General features: G+C 45.9%; 1 pseudogene; it reads left to right on the forward strand.

The window, feature by feature from the left end:
- Positions 1-21,925, forward strand: part of LOC132886335 (C-C chemokine receptor type 5-like) — a 39,289-nt pseudogene that overhangs the window by 11,352 nt on the left and 6,012 nt on the right.

The following is a 21,925-nucleotide window of genomic DNA, read 5'->3' on the forward strand; positions in this document are numbered from 1 at the left end:
TGTTATCGGATCTGGCAGGCGAAGGAGGCGGCGTCGGGAGAGGAAGCAAAAGCGAGGCTGCAGAGCCGGCCTGTTGACTAAGCTCAGAAAACAGCCACTCAAACCTCCACTGCCAAGCCTCTACCTCTCCAACGCCAGATCCATGGTAAACAAGATGGACGATTTGGAATTACAGCTGGCTGGAAATTGTTGCATTAGAGAATGCTGCAGGTTAATCATCACAGAGACGTGGCTACATCCACAAATACCCGATGCTTAGGTGCAACTAGCAGGCCGCACGCTACACAGATCGGACAGGACCAGCGACTCTGGGAAAAAAAAGAGGTGGTGGGCTTTGCATCTACGTGAATGAAGGTTGGTGTAAGTCTAGCACTGTACTGGACAGACATTGTTCCCCGGACTTAGAATTCATGTCGGTGAGATCAGGGCCGTCGACAGGGGGGGACAACCGGGTATTTTGTCCCGGGCCCAGGCATGAGGGGGGGCCCAGAACTGGTTCCTCATGAAGATGCCATTAATCATTCTGTTTCATTTCAAAATGTGTTGATTTGGGGGAGAAAAATGTGCTATATTTGCATTCAATTAATGATTTCTGGTTCTTTTGCCTTTATTGTCTTCGAAAATAGATTCAAGAACCCACCTACCACCCCTAATGCAGAAATGGTTTGGTCTTTGATTAAGGCGCCAAATAACACGGCACTATTCCATCATAACGCTTCGACAATAAGCGTGCGCGAGCCCGTTTGCCAACATGCACAAGTCAGGAGCAAAGAAAAGAGAAAAAGAGATGAAGAAGCCAAGAGCCTCAGGGGCTCACTGCATAGATATTTTAGAAAAGATTCAGATGATGGGGATAGATTAGGGATAAAATTAGCTCATGTTTTAAGTCGTTCAAATTCTGTAAAGTTGCTTTGCTACAATGTTTATTGTTAAAAGCTCTATACAAATAAACTTGATTTGATTTGATTTGATGATGCAGCAGGTGGTGAAGGCAGTGGGGCAGCTGAGCCAGGTAAGACACAGATAACTTTTTCCAGCCCCGTAATGTAACCCCAGCACGCGCAACGCGCCATTCATAATTATAAAGTAGGGGATAGCAGGGTACACTGAGTGAACACTGAAATGCACAGGGCATTGAATTATTTCATAAACATATCGGTTTAATAACACTGTGTTGCATATATCTCAATGAAGCAAAGAATAGCACATTGGCCCGCAATCATATCCAAATGTTTTAGGCACGCTTGCTGAGCTGGACTCCGGTTAGCTGAAAGCCCGTGGAACGCTGCCTCTTGTTAATTAAACCTTATTTTGTTGGAAATCATCCCGTGTAGATACGACGGCATGTGAAATTGCCAGCTAGATAGAGTTTAATGTAACGAATGGGCTATAAATGGGGTGTTTTGAGGTTAGTCTGTTGCAAAACATTAAACTTTCGCTTAGACTGGATACTCTTCAAACAATTCCCTTGCTCAAGTGAAAAATGATAGGCCTGTATGAAAAGCGCAATTAATGAAAGTAGCCTAATAAGCCCTAAATGAATAAAACAACCTCTGTTTTATTGTTGTTGCTTACACGTTAAGATTTTGAAATCTTCTCGGTCCAGTTCTATATCCAGGGAACGTTGTAATCCTTTTGGTTTATCCGTAATAAACGTGTCAGCCCCCAGGTCAGATAGGCTAATGTTACGTGGTTGGGAGGGTGTCAATTTTTTTTGTAACATTCTAAATCGAGTACGGAAAGGACGTTTATGAAAAACAAGACAAAAAAAATACACTGAAAAACTCACTGTACACATCACTAGTGGCACAAACGGACTGGCCATCAGGAGTAGCGGGAGTTTTCCCGGTGGGCCGGCGGAGAAAAAAAAAACAAAAAAAAACAGTTGCGCGCTGGCCTTTAATATGATAAGCAATGTTAACAGTTTCTTTAAGAAACTGTTAACATTGCTTATTACAGTTGTGCGCTGGCCTTTAATATGATAAGCAATGTTAACAGTTTCTTAAAGAAACTGTTAACATTGCTTATCATATTAAAGGCCAGCGCGCAACTGTTTTTTTTTTTTTTCTCCGCCCGCCCACGCTGAACCACCGGCCCACCACTCCCGCTACTCCCAATGGCCAGTCCGTGTGTGACTAGTGGTGATGCTTCTATGTTCAGATTTTGGGAAAGCCATAACTCCGTTCTCATTGAGGCCCAGTTCCATCCCGTAAACAATCATTTTGGTTTATCAACTACCTGCGCTCAAACATGTCACAGGAGAGGCTCAATGGGCTGGCTATGCTCTCTATAGAGCGCAAACTTGCAAAGAAGCTGGACTTCAATGACCTTATTGATGACTTTGCCACAGCAAAAGTCCGGCGCATTGCATTTCGCACCTGAATAGTTGCAGACTAAGGAAATGTTCAAACTGTAAATATGTTGAAATGTTGAAATAAAATGGTTGACTGTTTTAATGGGCTTGGAATACCTGTTATTTAAGGGTTGGAGTGAATGGAGACTGTGAAAAGAGGGGTTGGGTGTGGGTGGTTGCTGTGTGGCAATGTGCGTGCACGCGTATGTGTGTGTGTGTGTGTGTGGGGGGGGCCCACTCAGATTATTTTGTCCCGGGCCCAGCCAAAGCTGTCAACGGCCCTGGGTGAGATGCAGACCCTTCTTTCTGCCCAGAGAGCTAGCCGCCGTTATCATCACTGCCGTCTACATACCACCGGATGCTAATGTAAGAACCACTCTCTCTTTACTGCTTGACGCCATAAACAATCACCAGCATGCCTACCCAAACAGTGTGCACATCATCGCAGGAGATTTTAATCAGGCAAATCTCAAAACTATTTTACCAAAATTTCACCAGCACGTGAAATGTTCAACAAGGGAGGATAAAACTTTAGGTCATGTGTACTCTAACCTCAAGAGTGCATATAGAGCCATACCCCTCCCTCACCTGGGTCAGTCAGATCACCTCTCACTGTTCCTGGCTCCAGCATACACCCCCTCAGTCGACAAACAAAGCCCAAAAGACAGACCATTATCACCTGGCCTGACAACGCCCTCCCCCGACTCCAGGACTGCTTTGAACAAACACAATGGGAGACTTTCCACCATGAGGACCTGGCCACATTCACAGACACAGTACTGTCTTACATCAAGTACTGCATGGGTATGGTCACTGTGGAAAAGACCATCCAGGTGTACCCAAACCAGAAACCGTGTATGACCAGCCAGGTCCACTCACTTCTCTGGGCCCGCGATGCAGCCTTCAGATCTGGTGACAGAGCACTCTACAGCACAGCTCGCGCCAACCTGAGGAGAGGCATCAAGGCCGCCAAAGCAGACTACAAGGGGAAGATAGAAGGGCAACTCAACAACCCCCGACAGGTGTGGCAGAGCATACAGTCCCTCACAAACTACAAGGGCTGTGCTGTGACACCTGGGGACTCAGACGCGGCACTGGCAGAGGAGCTAAACAGCTTTTTTGCCCGCTTTGAGTCCCAAGCTCAGAACTCAGTCACACCACCCCAACCCCCACTACAACCCACACCAACCTCTGACACCACCCCACTCACCGTGGAGGTGGAGGACATGAGACGTGTGCTCTGTGCTGTCAACCCCAAAAAGGCCACAGGACCGGATGGAGTACCAGGGAAAGTACTCAAGGCATGTGCTGACCAGCTAGCACCAGTCTTCACTGACATTTTCAATCTGTCACTGGAACAAGCCAACATCCCAGCCTGCTTAAAATCGGCCACCATCATCCCAGTCCCCAAAAAGTCACCCACAACCAACCTCAACGACTTCCGCCCAGTAGCACTCACTCCAGTCATCACAAAGTGCTTTGAAAAACTGGTGATGAGACACATCAAAGCCTGTCTCCCCCCCACCCTCGACCCACAACAGTTTGCATACTGGCCAAACAGATCCACTGAAGATGCAATAACCACCGCCCTCCACACTGCACTGAGCCACTTCGAGAAAAGGGGGAGCTATGTCAGGATGCTCTTCATTGACTACAGCTCAGCCTTTAACACAATAATACCAGACATTCTTATCCCCAAGTTGGCCAACCTGGGGCTCCCACCCTCCACCTGCTCCTGGATTAAGGACTTTCTGGTCAACCGACCCCAGCACGTGAAGCTGGGTCCCCACCTCTCATCCGCCTGCACGCTCAGCACCGGCTCACCCCAAGGCTGTGTGCTGAGTCCACTACTCTACTCACTCTACACGCATGACTGCAGACCCACCCACCCTGAGAACATCATTGTGAAATTCGCAGATGACACAACAGTGGTGGGGATGATCACAGAGGGGAACGAGGCGGCCTACAGAGATGAGGTCCTTAGACTCAGCGCGTGGTGTGCCTTCAACAACCTGGCGCTGAATATCTCCAAAACTAAGGAGCTCATCCTGGACTTCCGACGGAACAAAGCCGCCCCTGCCCCCCTGTACATTAATGGCGAAAGCGTGGAGCGAGTGGAGTCCTTCAAATTCCTTGGGGTCCACATTTCTGCTGACCTCTCCTGGGCAGCCAACACCACCGCACTGGTTAAAAAGGCGCAGCAGAGACTACACTTCCTGAGAGTGCTCAGGAAGGAGCAACTTGACACGAACCTGCTGGTGACCTTCTACCGGTCAGCCATTGAGAGCCTGCTGACCTATGCTGTGTCAGTGTGGCACTCAAGCTGCACAGAAGCGGACAGAAAAAGACTGCAGAGGGTGACTAACACAGCACAAAAGATCATCGGCTGCCCTCTACCTCCCTCATCCACCATCTACAACTCCCGGTGCCTAGGCAGGGCAAAGAGCATCATAAAAGACTATACACACCCTGGCTTCCACCTCTTCGACCTGTTGCCCTCTGGCAGGCGCTACAGGACCATACCAGCCAAAACAAACAGACTCAGGGACAGTTTCTTTCCAAGAGCTGTCACAATACTCAACTCAAGTTTGCACTGAGGAACTGTCATGCTGGAACACCACTGACAAGGTCACCATCACCACAATGCTGTTAACCACTTGATCTCAAACCTAATCTCTCCTTGTCAGACTGTAAACTGTCATATTTGCACTGTAAATGTCACAAGACTGGTCATATTGCACTATCATATCAAGTCAGTTCATCTGTTCTTAGACATCCTCTTCCTTTGTCATTTTAAGTACTGTAAACTGTCATATTTGCACTGTTAATATCATAGCTATCTGTAAACTGTCTTATTGCACTATCATCCTGTAACGATTCTGTGTTGGTGGGTGGAGCACAGAGGACGTCAGGACAGAGATAAGGTTTGACAGACTGTTTTATTTTTACACTTTTCAGCATTAAACATGCACTCTCCCAGTCTAACACACACATACCAGTCTTCTGGTTGGGGGAGCTCCTTCCGCTCTCGCTCTCCCTCCTGATATAGGGCGTGGTCACTGGGAAGACACACAAACACAGGTTAATTGCTCTCAGGTGTAGTGATTCTGCCACTTACCTTCCCTGACTCCGCCCTCCTGTCACAGACCGGCGCTTGACCACACCCCCGCTGCCACATACCCCCACTGCCCAACTCAGGCCGGGCGGCCGTCTGGCCTGCAGCCGACTCCCCCCCCTTGACGGGAGAGGAAGTCCGCCACGACCATCTGCGCCCCCGGCCTGTGGACCACCTTGAAATTAAAGGGTTGGAGCACCAGATACCAACGGGTGATCCGCGCGTTGGCATCTTTCATGCAGTGGAGCCACTGGAGGGGCACGTGGTCCGAACAGAGGGTGAAAAGGTGCCCCAGCAGGTAGTACCGGAGGGCGAGAACCGCCCACTAGATGGCCAAACACTCTTTCTCTATGGTGCTGTAGTGCCCCTCACGCACCGACAGCTTCCTGCTGATATACAGGACCGGGCGGTCCTCCCCCTCCACCTCCTGGGACAAAACCGCCCCCAGCCCTCTGTCCGACGCATTGGTCTGCAACATAAAGGGGAGAGAAAAGTCAGGGGAGTGTAGAAGTGGACCCCCACACAGTGCAGCCTTTACCCCAGAAAAAGCCTGCTGGCATTGCTCCATCCACTGGACCGGATCTGGTGCCCCCTTTTTAGTGAGATCAGTCAGCGGGCTGGTGACGTCCGAATAATTAGGAATAAACCTACGATAATAGCCAGCCAGCCCCAGGAACTGTCTCACCCCCTTTTTGGTCTTGGGCCTTGGGCAGGCCGCAATTGCTGCCGTCTTATTAATTTGGGGACGCACCTGCCCGTTGCTCAAGTGGAAGCCCAGATACCGTACCCGCCCAATCGCACACTTCTTTGGGTTGGCTGTGAGCCCCGCTCGCCTCAGCGACCAAAGGACGGCCCTCAGATGTTCGAGGTGCCGCTGCCAGTCATTACTATAGATGATGATGTCATCTAAATATGCGGCCGCATAAGTGGCGTGAGGGCGGAGGACTCTGTCCATCAGCTGCTGAAACGTAGCGGGCGCCCCAAACAGCCCAAACGGAAGGGTGATGAATTGGGGTAAACCAAACGGTGTGGAAAAGGCCATTTTTTCTCGGGATAGTGGAGTCAAGGGGATCTGCCAATATCCCTTCATCAAATCCAGCGTCGAATAAAAGCGAGTAGTGCTGAGTCGATCGAGCAACTCATCAATACAAGGCATTGGGTACACGTCGAATTTAGACACCGCGTTGACTTTTCTATAGTCCACACAGAACTGGACCGACCCGTCTGCCTTGGGTACCAAGACCACCGGGCTGCTCCAGTCACTGTGGGACTCCTCGACGATGCCCATTTCGAGCATGGTCTGAAGTTCTTCCCGAACCACCTTTTTTTTGTGTTCGGGTAGCCTGTAAGGGCGGCTACGCACTACCACCCCCGGGGGCGTCTCTATGTGGTGCTCTATGAGGTTAGTGCGACCGGGCAGGGGAGAGAACACATCCGAACACTCGGTCTGCAACTGGGCAACCTCCGTGAGTTGGGTCAGGGAGAGGTGGTCTCCACAGGGGACCGGAGAGGTACGTGATGCCAATGTCCCTTTTTGAACCTCCGGCCCCAGCTCCGCCTTCTCCGGAACCACCGACACCAACGCCACAGGGACCTCCTCATTCCAGAGTTTAAGCAGATTGAGGTGCTAAATCTGTAGCGCCCCACCCATGTCCGTTCGCCTCACCTCATAGTCGATGTCCCCGACTCGCCGTGTGACCTCAAAGGGTCCTTGCCACTTGGCGATCAATTTGGAGCTCGACATGGGCAACAATACGAGTACCTTATCCCCCGGTGTGAACTCTCTAAGGCGCATACCCTTGTTGTACAGGTGGGCTTGCCGTTCCTGGGCCTGCCGCAAACTCTCCTGAGTTAGGTGGGTGAGTGTGTGGAGTTTTGCGCGCAGGTCCATAACGTACTGAATTTCGTTCTTGCTTTGTGAAGGTCCCTCCTCCCAATTTTCCCGCAGCACGTCCAGGATGCCGCGCGGCTTACGCCCATATAATAATTAGAATGGGGAGAACCCCGTGGAGGCTTGGGGGACCTCTCGCACTGAGAACAACAAGGGTTCAAGCCACTTATCCCAATTACGTGCGTCCTCACTTACGAATTTTTTGATAATATTTTTGAGGGTGCGGTTGAACCGTTCCACTAAACCGTCCGTTTGTGGGTGATACACGCTGGTGCGGATCGGCTTAATCCCCAATAACCCATACAGTTCGCGCAGTGTTCGTGACAAACGTATTGCCTTGATCAGTCAGAATCTCTTTCAGGATTCCAACTCGGGAGATGACGCGGAAGAGCGCCTCTGCAATACTGCGTGCTGAGATATTGCGCAGAGGCACTGCTTCCGGGTATCGCGTTGCATAGTCCACCAGAACTAATATAAAGCGGTACCCTCGTGCTGACCAATCTAATGGCCCGACGAGATCCATCCCAATTCTCTCAAATGGGGTCTCAATTAATGGAAGAGGGCGCAAAGGTGCTTTTGGAATGGCCGCTGGATTTACTAACTGGCATTCGCGGCATGCCGTACACCACCTATGGACATCGCCGCGAATCCCCGGCCAATAGAATCGGGCCATTATTCGGGCTAGTGTCTTATCCTGCCCCAAGTGTCCAGCCATGGGATTAAAGTGAGCCACCTGGAATACCAATTCCCGGCGGCTCTTCGGAATTAAAAGCTGTGTGACTCACTCTTTAGTTTGAGTGTCCTGCGTCACTCGGTATAATCTATCCTTCATAATCGCGAAGTAGGTGAAGGATGGGGTGGCGTACGGCTGGAGCATTTGACCATCGATTACTCTCACTTGGTCAAACACATGCCTCAGAGTCTCGTCTCGTGACTGCTCTAATGGGAAATCCGCGAGGGATTCCCCAATAGAGAGAGGAGGAGCCGGCGGCTCCTCACTCTGACGCGGAGATGACGTAGACGGCTCTGTGACAGCTGCTCCCACCAAAGCGACACCGGGACCTCCTCCGTCAAATGGCAGGACCCACTCTTTACTAGGCGTGTCATTAAACCCTGAAATCCCGGTCAATCAGTCCCCAAAATTAAAGAGTGGGTAAGGTGAGAACTAACTGCCGCCTTCACTATAAATTTTTCCCCTCTGAAAATAATGTGGACCGACACCAAAGGGTAGCTGTGAACATCCCCGTGCACACACAACACCTTCACCCCTTGTGCTCCCTCCAATGCCTCGTTTTGAACCAGGCTTTGGCGAATTGAGCTCTGATTACAACCAGAATCCACCAACGCCTGATATGTAGCCCCTTGGATACTCACTGGTATGCGATACGCTCCGGCCCGATTGAGGGCGGCCTCTGGCACGTCAGGGATCCGAACCACCGCACCCACTTCCATTGCCGTGCACTGCTGTTGAAGGTGGCCCGGCTCCCCGCAGCGCCAGCAAACCGGCCCGGGCTTTCCCTCTGCACCGGTGATCTGGGGCTCACTCACCTGAGGTGGGGGAGAGACAGACACAGAAGGGAGAAACGGGAGGGCACCGTGGGTGCGGCGGGCAGGCTGGGGTGGTGCTGGCCCCCGCCTCCACGGTGGGGGAATGGGGCGAGGACGGGACACAGGAGGAGGGGGAGAGAGAGAGAGAGAGAGAGAGAGAAGAGGAGAGAAGATGCCATCTGCTGTCCTGCCGCTGGGACAGCCGCCAAATGGTCCTCCGCCAGCTCGACTGCCTGATCCAGCGATGCCGGGCGGTGGCACTGGACCCACTCCGAGGTTCCGGCTGGCAAGCGCGCGACGAACTGCTCCAGCACCACCTGATCGACGATCTCCTCGGCGTCGCGGTTGTCGGCCCTCAACCACCGCCAGCAGGTGTCCCGGAGTTGCTGGCCAAACGCGAAAGGCTGGCCGACTTCCTCCAAGCGCAACGCGCGGAAGCGCTGGTGCTGCTGTTCTGGTGTGCGCCCCACGTGCTGGAGGACAGCCCGGTGGAGGTCCGCGTAGGCTCGCCGGCGGTCGGCGGGGAGCTGTAGCGCAGCCAGCTGTGCCTCTCCCATTATCAGGGGGAGGAGGTGCACCGTGCGCTGCTCCATCGGCCACCCCGAGGCTTCGGCGACTTGCTCGAAGAGCGTGATGAACGCCTCGGGGTCGTCCTGCGGGCCCATCTTGGTGACGGTGAGGGGAGACGGGCCCGCGGTAGGAGCGCTGGTGGACCCCGCCGACGCGAGGAGGTGCCGGAACGCCTCTCGATCTTCTTGTTGAGCCAGCACCATGGCCTTGAACCGCTGTTCTTGCTCCTTTCAGAGGGTGAGTAGCGCCTGGTGCTCGCTTTGCTGGGCCGTGGCAAGGGCGTGGACCAGTTCAGCGAACGGGGAGGACTCCATGGGGCTGTTCGGCTGCTGTGCTCCAGATTCCAGGTTTCAGCACCACTGTAACGATTCTGTGTTGGTGGGTGGAGCACAGAGGATGGCAGGACAGAGATAAGGTTTGACAGACTGTTTTATTTTTACACTTTTCAGCGTTAAACATGCACTCTCCCAGTCTAACACACACACACCAGTCTTCTGGTTGGGGGAGCTCCCTCCGCTCTCGCTCTCCCTCTCCCTCCTATTATAGGGCACGGTCACTGGGAAGACACAAAAACACAGGTTAATTGCTCTCAGGTGTAGTGATCCTGCCACTTACCTTCCCTGACTCCGCCCTCCTGTCACAGACCGGCGCTTGACCACGCCCCTGCTGCCACACATACCAAGTCAGATCATCTGTTTTTTAGTTGCCTATATACTGAAAATAGGCGTCTGTACATGCCAATGCTACCTCTATCACTTGATGCAGCTAGTCACTTTATTCTCAACCGTTACTGCTATGCACCTGTGTTCCTTCAGGGACTTGCACAAGTTTATGTATAGTTTATGTATAGCTGTCAGTAGGTTTTTTTTAGTAGTAGTTTTATATTAGTTTTATTGTACATATTTTCCTATGTTTATTTTAGTATTTATGTGTGCACTTTATGGTGAAGCTTTAAATCTCATTGTACTTGTATAATGACAAAGGCTTTCTATTCTATTCTATTCAAGGAGCTCTGCCAGTTAATGAAGATGTTGTTGGTTCTGCCTAATTCCAATTGTGATGTGGAGAGAGCATTCAGTTTGGTGTGTCACATCAAAACTGAATTCAGGTGTCAGATGTCTCACCAAACTCTTGTGAACCTGATGTCCTGTAAAATCAACAAATTCATTAACACAGAGTACTATGAGCTTGAAGTTTCAGGGAAATTGTTCAAGTCTGCAAAGCAAGCAGCATCAAAATACAATGAAACCCTGCAAAAGTCACATGAAAAGGAATAGGCCTACATTTAGGCTAAAAAACAATGTTCTATTCATGTGAAGATATGAGAGGAAATTGGATCCTAACATGGAAAAGACATGGAAGTAGGCCTACGTTCCAGCTATGTCCAACCTATGTAAATAGTTACTGAAAAAGTTGTGTTCTATTCATGTAAAATCAAAAATGAAAGGAAATATCATGTGTTGTTTTATATGGCTTGCTCTGTAACATGCTAGCAGTTAATTAAAATTTGTTGAAGTTACATCACCCCCCTGTTATGTGCATATTTATTTATTTATTTTAATTTTTTTTTGGGGGGGATGACTTTTTTTTTCCATCAGCCGGGGGTGGGGGGGGGTTGCAGGTTGGGATGTCTGGCATGTGTGTGTGAGTTAAATGCAGAGGAGAAATTTCACTGTGCTTGAGTATACGTGTGACAAGTAAAGGCTTCTTCTTCTTCTTCTTCTTCATACAAAGAAACATCTTGACTTTTACAATTCACAGATCATAACTTCTGGCCTTAGCTTTTAAAGTGCAACTTTACAGTAGTGCATTTTATTGTGCATCAAACATACAACCCCGATTCCAAAAAAGTTGGGACAAAGTACAAATTGTAAATAAAAACTGAATGCAATAATTTACAAATCTCAAAAACTGATATTGTATTCATAATAGAACATAGACAACATATCAAATGTCGAAAGTGAGACATTTTGAAATTTCATGCCAAATATTGGCTCATTTGAAATTTCATGACAGCAACACATCTCAAAAAAGTTGGGATAGGGGCAATAAGAGGCTGGAAAAGTTAAAGGTACAAAAAAGGAACAGCTGGGGGACCAAATTGCAACTCATTAGGTCAATTGACAATAGGTCATTAACATGACTGGGTATAAAATGAGCATCTTGGAGTGGCAGCGGCTCTCAGAAGTAAAGATGGGAAGAGGATCACCAATCCCCCTAATTCTGCACCGACAAATAGTGGAGCAATATCAGAAAGGAGTTTGACAGTGTAAAATTGCAAAGAGTTTGAACATATCATCATCATCTACAGTGCATAATATCATCAAAAGATTCAGAGAATCTGGAAGAATCTCTGTGCGTAAGGGTCAAGGCCGGAAAACCATACTGGGTGGCCGTGATCTTCGGGCCCTTAGACGGCACTGCATCACATACAGGCATGCTTCTGTATTGGAAATCACAAAATGGATTCAGGAATATTTCCAGAGAACATTATCCGTGAACACAATTCACCGTGCCATCCGCCGTTGCCAGCTAAAACTCTATAGTTCAAAGAAGAAGCCTTATCTAAACATGATCCAGAAGCGCAGACGTCTTCTCTGGGCCAAGGCTCATTTAAAATGGACTGTGGAAAAGTGGAAAACTGTTCTGTTGTCAGACGAATCAAAATTTGAAGTTCTTTATGGAAATCAGGGACGCCGTGTCATTCGGACTAAAGAGGAGAAGGACAACCCAAGTTTTTATCATTGCTCAGTTCAGAAGCCTGCATCTCTGATGGTATGGGGTTGCATTAGTGCGTGTGGCATGGCCAGCTTACACATCTGGAAAGACACCATCAATGCTGAAAGGTATATCCAGGTTCTAGAGCAACATATGCTCCCATCCAGACGGCGTCTCTTTCAGGGAAGACCTTGCATTTTCCAACATGACAATGCCAAACCACATACTGCATCAATTACAGCATCATAGCTGCATAGAAGAAGGGTCCGGGTACTGAACTGGCCAGCCTGCAGTCCAGATCTTTCACCCGTAGAAAATATTTGGCGCATCATAAAATGGAAGATACGACAAAAAAGACCTAAGACAGTTGAGCAACTAGAATCCTAAATTAGACAAGGATGGGTTAACATTCCTATCCCTAAACTTGAGCAACTTGTCTCCTCAGTCCCCAGACGCTTACAGACTGTTGTAAAGAGAAAAGGGGATGTCTCACAGTGGTAAACATGGCCTTGTCCCAACTTTTTTGAGATGTGTTGTTGTCATGAAATTTAAAATCACCTAATTTTTCTCTTTAAATGATACATTTTCTCAGTTTAAAGATTTGATATGTATCTATGTTCTATTCTGAATAAAATATGGAATTTTGAAACTTCCACATCATTACATTCCGTTTTTATTTACAATTTGTACTTTGTCCCAACTTTTTTGGAATCGGGGTTGTAAAATAACTTTAAAATTTACACACCATTGTGATCATTATCCCCTTCAGAGGCTTCAAAATCAAGTGTTTCCTCTGGTTCTGTAAATGATCTTTGAGAGATGATGCCTGGTTTGAAATCCTGTAATGTATGTGGAGTATGTTTCCTGTGTTTGTGTTGCAAAAGTCCATAAGTTCAAAGTTCAAGTTCAAAGTGTTTATTGTCATATGCACAGTAAGGACATGTCCACTTGCACAATGAAATTCATAGTTTGCTGTCCACCATGAATGCCAATTACAAAGAAATAAATAGGCAGAAGAAGTAATACAAAGTAAAGGCAATATAGTGCAAAAATAAAAGCAAAGGCAACAAAAACACCCAGTATAGTACGAAATAAAGGTAAATGTAGTGCAAAATAGGTAATGTAATACAAAAATAAGGCAATGATCAGATGTAGCAGCAGAAGGGCAATAATGTGTGAATGTACAAACAATGTAACCAGTCAAGGAAACTGCAGCAAAATGGCAGTAATGTACAAATATGTACAAACAATATAACCAGATGTAAACAATCAAGGAACAGCAGCAAAAAGGGCAGTAAAGGCCCAGTCCCACTGGCCGATGGACACAAAACGTATGCAAAAAGGACACAGCGGACGAGCAAAATTTCCGGGGTGGCTCTATCCGTTTTCATCCGCTCCAGAAATGGACAAAATTGGCGAAAACAGAACGGAAAAGAACGGACGTGGGTAGTATATAGCGGGGATGTTAAACGCATGTTCATAGGAAGCCTAGCGGATGGAAGTGGATGACAGCTCCGAAGGGGTTACTGGTGATAACTGAGAAGTGGACGCATAGCAGAAAGAGCGGCTGCATAGCGGGTGAAGGGGATGCATCACGTACGCCTAACGGAAACAAAGGGGATGTTGCGCGGATGTATATCGGATGCAGACCGTTCACTGCACTAGGTGTCCTTCTACATACTCTAGACATACTCCAGACATCCTAAATATACGAGATGCATCCCAGATATAAACGCTTTGTCCGTTTTGAATACTTTATATACGAGATGCATACGCTTACATCCTTTCTATTTCTGTGCTACTAACGATGAATAGACGTTTCATGTACCTTATCTTTCCTCCCTCTTTCCGTTTTCAGCTGCAGCGGATGTGAGTTGCGAGGATGCCCAGAGGATGCAGAGAGGATACAGCAGACGTTTAATGGATGATAACGGACATAGAACGTTTGTTGCTCGTATATGTCGCGGATTTACATCGTACACGGCGGAAAGTTCATCCGTTCTAAAAGTTTTGTGCAGCTCAAAACTTTTTGCGCGGATGAAATCACAGTGGACGGATGCTCGATGGATAGAGCGTATGAAGCACGTATGCAATGAGTACACAATGGATGCATAGCGTTTTCCAACGGATGGCAAAGATTTTTTTACGTTTTACATCCTCTTTGCATCCATAAGTGCAGTGGGACCGGGCCTTAATGTTCAAACAAATGTAAACAGATGTAAACAGTCAAGGACAGTTTACAGGGAGGTGTTATAGACTCCTGTCAGCTGTTCAGGAGTCTGATGGCGGTGAGAAAAAAAAAAAAAAAAAAAGAGTTCTTTAGTCTGACAGTCTTACATTTCAGACTTCTGTACCTCCGGCCTGTACCTTTGTTTGGTGATCGCACCCTGCAAAGACACACTTTACGGTCTCATTATTCTTCAGATGGTGACCTAGATGTTCAAAAAAATCTTTCTCATAAGGAAATCCAGGTTTTTGACATAATAGGCAGGTGAATGAAAGAGTTGCTTGTGATGAATTAAGGGAGTTAACTTCTGGATGGTATCTTGACAAGTGAAAGCAGAGGGAACTCCAGTTTTTAAAAGAGCATGGGCAGTGCTATGGTTTATCTCTAGCTTCTTGAATACAAACCTAATGAAAGCCTTTAAGATTAGTTGTTTACCCCTAAATCCTATTTTGGATACCTTAAAAGGACTTCTTTGAAGTGGGGTTGGATAAAATACTTGTCCATTGTCAGTTACCTACATGACAGTGGTGCTTGAAAGTTTGTGAACCCTTTAGAATTTTCTATATTTCTGCATAAATATGACCTAAAACATTATCAGATTTTCACACAAGTCCTAAAAGTAGATCAAGAGAACCCAGTTAAACAAATGAGACAAAAATATTAGACTTGGTCATTTATTTATTGAGGAAAATGATCCAATATTACATATCTGTGAGTGGCAAAAGTATATGAACCTTTGCTTTCAGTATCTGATGTGACCCCCTTGTGCAGCAATAACTGCAACTAAATGTTTCCAGTAACTGTTGATCAGTCCTGCACACTGGCTTGGAGGAATTTTAGCCCATTCCTCTGTACAGAACAGCTTCAACTCTGGGATGTTTTTTTTTTCCAAATTATTTTTTATTGGTTTTCTTTTCAAGTCAAAATTATACAATGATGATATCAATGAATAGAATGTTTTACAAATGACAGCATGAAATCAGAATTAAAATTATAAGAACCAAAAATAATAACCCATTAAGACTCAGTATTTAGATTCTGGATTCTGAACATAAATACACTTACACACACAAACACACTTACAGATGCAGTACAGATTACAAGACTCACAAATGAAGAGAAAAAAAGGGGGGAGAGGAAAAAGAAATTAAGAGAAAAGAAAAAAATGGGGATCTTTCTGAATGACACGATCCAGCAGAAGGTATATATTAAATGTTATTCCCACTTACTTATAGCACAAAGACTACATACATCTAAAAGAGTACAATACAGATTACAGATTGGCAGAGGGGAACTGAATTGATTTCAAATGTTCAAGAAAAGGATTCCATATTTTGTAGAATTTAGTGGTGGAGCCATGCAATGTAGCCCTCATCTTCTCTAGCTTAGAGTAGGACAAAAGGTCCCTCGGCCAGTGATAAACTGTGGGAGGGGTGGAGGATTTCCATCTGAGTAGGATCAATCTCCTAGCCAGTAGAGTGGCAAATGCTATAAAGTCAGCCTTAAATTTAGGCACCGCTAGGGTAGAAGGTAACACCCCAAACAGGATAGTGACTGGGATAGGGTCAGAGGGCACATTCAATATAGTAGATAGGGTATTGAAAATTTCAGTCCAAAAGTTATGGAGGGTTGGACAAGTTAAAAACATATGAATTAAGGAGGCTGGAGCCTGCTGGCATCGATCACAGAGGGGGTTTATGTGAGGGTAAATCCTAGAGATCCTCTCCTTACTCCAGTGAGTGCAATGGAGAATTTTAAATTGTATTTGTGGCCGCGGGGGCGTGGTCAAGCATTGGTCTGTGACCGAAGGGCAGAGTCAGGGAAGGTAAGTGTCAGAATCACTGCACCTGATGTTGGTTAATCTGTGTTTGTGTGTGTCTTCCCCAGTGACCATGCCCTATATAAGGAGAGAGAGAGAGCAGAGGAAGGGGTCTCTCTCCAGCCAGGAGGCTTGTGTGTGTGTGTGTGTGTGTGTGTGTGTGTGTGTGTGTGTGTGTGTGTGTGTGTGTGTGTATATAGTTTAAGCTGAAAAGCTATAATAAAAAGAGTTTTCTTGGGGAACTTAGTTCTGGCCTGCTGTCTTTTCTGTGCTCCACCCCTACGAACTGCTACAGTATTCGTCCATGTCTGGCACAAAAAGAGGAGGAATGGACATGATACAAGATTCTTTCCCAAACATCCTCATCAAACACCTCCCCAAGATCCTGTTCCCAGAGTGTCTTAATGGAAGACAAGGAATGATTGTATTCAGAAATGATTCTACCATACATATACGAAATGAAACCCTTCTCCCTAAAAACTGGTTCTAAAAATATGTCTTATTGTGTATTTTGTGGTTTTAAGGGGAAATTAGGCATTTCAGCTTGAACAAAGCTACGGATCTGTAAATATTGGAAAAAAATTACTTTTTTTCAAGGAAAATTTTTCAGTCAGCTGCTGAAATGAGGCAAAGGTTCCTTCTATGTACAAATCACTGAAAGAAGTGATACCTGCTTGCACCCATGTAGAGAAAGCCTTGCCCATCAATGATGGGGGAAATAAATGGTTTTGTTCTATAGGGGCATGAAGCAAGGAAGGAAGAATGCCAAAATTAAGTTTAACTTGCCTCCAAATTTTGAGAGTAGTCCTAACCACTATGTTCTTTATGTATCGCATAATAGGAGAGTTTCCTGGAGAATACAAGAGTGCTGGAAGAGAGGATGATTTACAGGAGGCAGCTTCAATACTAAGCCAGGCAGCAGTGTATACTGGATTGGTGGTTTGCAGCCAGTAGCGCATCACATGTAGATTAGTAGCCCAGTAATAGTATTGGAAGTTGGGTGGAGCCAGACCACCAAGACACTTTGGCCTTTCTAAGTAAGCTTTGCAAAGTCTTGGAGGCCGTCCCTGCCATAGGAACTCTGATATCAAACTATCTAGTTTACAAAAGAAAGCTTTTGTTAAGTAAACTGGTAGACATTGAAAGAGGTAAGAGAATTTTGGTAAAATATTCATTTTAATAGAGTTAACACGTCCAGCTACAGATGGGGGAAGTAGGGACCAGTGCTTTAGATCTTGTTTAGTTCTAATAAGCAAAGGTTCAAAGTTTGCTCTAAAGAGGTTTTCAAAGGTATCTGTAATTTGAATACCTAGGTATGTGAATTTATTAGCAACAACTTTAAATGGCACTTGTTGTGATGAAAAGTTGTGCCCAGCAGCATTCAAAGGAAATAGCTCACTTTTGTCATAGTTGACCTTGTAACCTGAAATTACCCCAAAGGCCTTCAGTGTGGAAAGTACATGTGGCAGTGATAGACTGAGATTGGAGAGAAAAAGGAGCCGATCATCTGCGTACAGTGCTACCTTTTGTTCAGCCTCACCCCTGAAGATTCCAGAGATTTGCGGATGGGAACGTAAAGCTATAGCAAGAGGCTCAATGGTGATTGCAAAAAGTAAAGGAGATAGGGGGCAGCCCTGTCTGGCACCATGCCAAAGACTAAAGTATTCTGAATTTATATTATTAGTCCTGATGGAGGCAGAAGGAAGGGAGTATAGAAGCCTCACCCAGGAAGTGAATTTTTTACAGAACCCAAACTTTCTTAGAGTATAGAAAAGGTACTCCCACTCCACTTGGTTGAAGGCCTTCTCTGCATCCAGGGAGACAACAGCCTCCGAACAAGCAGGTGAAGGGGGCACATATATAATATTAAATAAACGTCTAACATTGAAAAAGGAGTATCTATTTCTGATAAATCCAGTTTGGTCATTAGATATTAATGATGGTAGGACTGAGGCCCTGTCCACATGGCAACGGATTCAGGTGACTCCGATACAATTGCTTATCGTTTAGGCCTGGCGTCCACACAGCACCGGCATTTTGGGTGCCCAAAACGCAATCTTTTTGAGAACGGGTTCCAGAGTGGAAAGATCTGGCAACGTTGCAGTTGTGAAGTCGTCTGGATGAGTAGAAAGGATTTGTTTACGATGATGTCACAACCACATGACTGTGAGTGCTTCACGCCAGGTAGAAGTGTAACGAACTCGATGCGAGTTGTCAACAAATCCTATAACTTGGTTCATGAAATGCGCTTACAAAATATTTTCACTGTGAATATTTATTGTGTAATGGTGTAAAGTGAGAGAGAGAGAGAGAGAGAGAGAGAGAGAGAGAGAGAGAGAGACTCTGCCCTTAGGGCAGAGTCAATCCCACCAGCAAAAATAGGGAAAAAAAGGAGCAATCTCACCTCTTCAGATGTTGGTTTTAGTCCTACAATACATTCCTCAAAAAGGGTGTAGAAGAGCAAATTAATCCATCAACGTGTAGCATTCAATTTATTCCGGACCATTAAAGATGCCGCCTTCCGCGTAGAATCATACGTCATCCTCGCCGCCATATTGGATAGGTCAAAGCGGAGAATAAAAGATTCATGTGCTGCGTTTAACTGTATCAACAGGTTTACCATCCAAACGAGATCACATGGGATTACCTTTCACAGGTGAGAAACAACAAATTAATCCATCAACGTGTAGCATTCAAATTATTCCAGACCATTAAAGACGCCGCCTTCCGCGTAGAATCATACGTCATCCTCGCCGTCATATTGGATAGGTCAAAGCGGAGAATAAAGATTAGCTGCGTTTAACTGTACCAACAGGTTTGCCGTCCAAACGAGATCACATGGGATTACCTTTCACAGGTGAGACTGGAAAAATACTTTTCATTGTATTTGGTCATTATAATGTAATTTTACGAACAGATTTTCCTGACTTTGTGGCTAATATGAAGTCTCGCGCATAATAGTTTATGCGCATGCGTCCTTACTTCTTCTATTGTTCTGGTGTCTCCGAAGGGACCGTCTTACAGCGCCCCTAGAGGTGTGGCATGTGTATTGCATCATTTTCAGCAAGCGTTGCGTTGCCATATGGACCTGATATTTTACTGATCGTTGCCCATTTGGACGCGATATATTTTTAAATAACATCTCGTTGCTGTTGTCGTGTGGATGTAGCCTGAGTCTAAATGCATAGCCAACACCTTAGTTAATAGTTTAGCATCCACACTGATCAATGAGATGGGCCTATATGAGCTGCAAGGAAGTGGGACATTGTTCTTTTTTAATATTAAGGAGATAGACACTTGCCAAAGGCTACGTTTACATTAGACTGTATCTGTCTCGTTTTCTTCGCGGATGCACTGTCCGTTTACATTAAACCGCCTGGAAACGCCGGGAAACGGGAATCCGCCAGCGTCCACGTATTCAATCCAGATCGTGTCAGCTCCGGTGCTGTGTAAACATTCAGAATACGCGGATATGCTGTGCTGAGCTCTAGCTGGCATCTCATTGGACAACGTCACTGTGACATCCACCTTCCTGATTCGCTGGTGTTGGTCATGTGACGCGACTGCTGAAAAACGGCACAGGCTTCCGCCTTGTATCACCTTTCATTAAAGAGTATAAAAGTATAAAAATACTGCAAATACTGATGCAAATACTGCCCATTGTGTAGTTATGATTGTCTTTAGGCTTGCCATCCTTCCACTTGCAAGTAGTAAGTGATATGTGCTGGGATCACACACACAGCGGCTCAGTCCCGAATCGTGGCTTGTGCACTTCACTCACGCGCTGTGTGAGCTGCGCAGGGCCGGAGTGCACACCCTCCAGAGGGCACTCGCTGTTCAGGGCGGAGTGATTTGGAGCGCAGGATGCCTGCGGAGCCGAGCGTATCCGTGTATTGGCGTTGCTGTGTGCACGCAAATCGTGTATTGGTGTTGCTGTGTGCACACTAATCGTTTTAAAAACGTTAATCTGATGATCCACTGATACGGTCTAATGTAAACATGGGTATAGAGTAGGGTGTAAGCAATTGGAAGTAAAAGACTCATTAAGCATTTCAAGTAAGAGAGGGGTCAACTGATCTGAAAACTTCTTATAAAATTCTATGGGATAGCCATCTGGGCCAGGACATTTACCACTTTGCATAGCACAGATTGCTCTACGAATCTCCTCTAATGTGATTGGTTGCTCCAAGCCTGATGCTGAGGCTGCATCTAAGCTTGGTATGGAAAGGTTCCTGAAGAAAGAGTCAAACTCTGACAGCCCACTTTGATTCTCGGAGGTGTACAAGTGACTGTAGAAGTTTTTGAATTGATCATTTTTAATTGTGGATCCGTTGTAATGCCTGTGTGTGTGTTTATTTTTAGAATTTGGTGAGCTGAGGATTTTTGGCGCAGTTGATGAGCTAGCAGCTTGCTGGACTTATCACCTTGCTCGTACTGAGCATATCTACATTTAAAAAGCAGATCTTCAGCAAGGGTGCTTGACAAGTTATTAAATTCAGCTTGTAATACAAGTCTCTGTTTATATGCATCTGGGGTAGGAGAAGAGGCGTAATTTTGGTCAAGTTGTGAGATCTGAGACATTAGATCTGTCATTCTTTTTTCTCTCATTCTTTTCTCATGGCTTGCATATGAGATCGTAAGACCTCTGGTGTACACTTTAAATGTTTCCCATAGAGTAGAGGGAGAGGTGTCCTCATTTTTATTTATCTTAATAAAACACATCAATTTGAGTGGACATGAATTTTATAAAGTCATCATCTGACAATAGCCGAATATTAAAACACCATGGTGAACGTGGCTTTATATGACCTTTCCAGTTAAGTTCTAATGTCACAGGGCCATGATCAGAAATAACTATGGGATTATAGGTGCAGGAGTGCACGGCGGGGAGGAGTTGATTATCTAATAAAAAATAATCTGTATGTGTGAAAGTGTGGTGCATATTCGAGAAGAAAGCATAAGCTCTACTAGTTGGCTTCAGAAAACGCCAGACATCAGATATAGCAAATTCTTTGAGAAAGGACTTAATTAGTTTAGCTGATTTCGTTTGAGGCTTCATATTCATAGAGGAGCGGTCTAAAGAAGGATTTAGCCAGCAGTTAAAGTCACCTTCCAAAATGAGGTACTGAGACTGCATATCTTGGAAAGAAGAAAAAAAGGACTTGAAAAAATGTTCATCGTCCCAATTGGGGGCATAGACATTGGCTAATATCACTGGGGTATTATATCACTGGGGTATTATAGAGTTTACCTGTTAGTATGACATATCTTCCATTTTTATCTAGTTTAGTGTGTAATAAAGTAAATGGCACAGATTTGTGTATGAGAATAGCAGTTCCCCTTGCTTTGCAGCTATAGTGTGAGTGATGCACCTGACCAACCCACCGTTTATGCAACAAAGAGTGATTGTCTGTTTTCAGGTGCGTTTCTTGTAAGAAAGCAATACGAGTCCCTATACTTTGAAGGTAGTGAAGAACTTTGCTTCTCTTGACAGGTTGGTTCAGTCCCTTTACGTTCCAGCTAGTAAATTTGAGTGTGTCCACTAAATTGGGGAGTGGGGTTAGGACTGCTTTGTGAGATCATATTATATCAAGATAAAGCAGCAAATGTATGATACAGTAGACTAACAAATGAACCCTCACAGGACTATCAGAAGCTACCTTTGTATACGGTATATCAGAAGG

Source organism: Neoarius graeffei, chromosome 5 (genome assembly GCF_027579695.1).
Source record: "Neoarius graeffei isolate fNeoGra1 chromosome 5, fNeoGra1.pri, whole genome shotgun sequence".
In the NCBI taxonomy this organism is placed as follows: domain Eukaryota; kingdom Metazoa; phylum Chordata; class Actinopteri; order Siluriformes; family Ariidae; genus Neoarius; species Neoarius graeffei.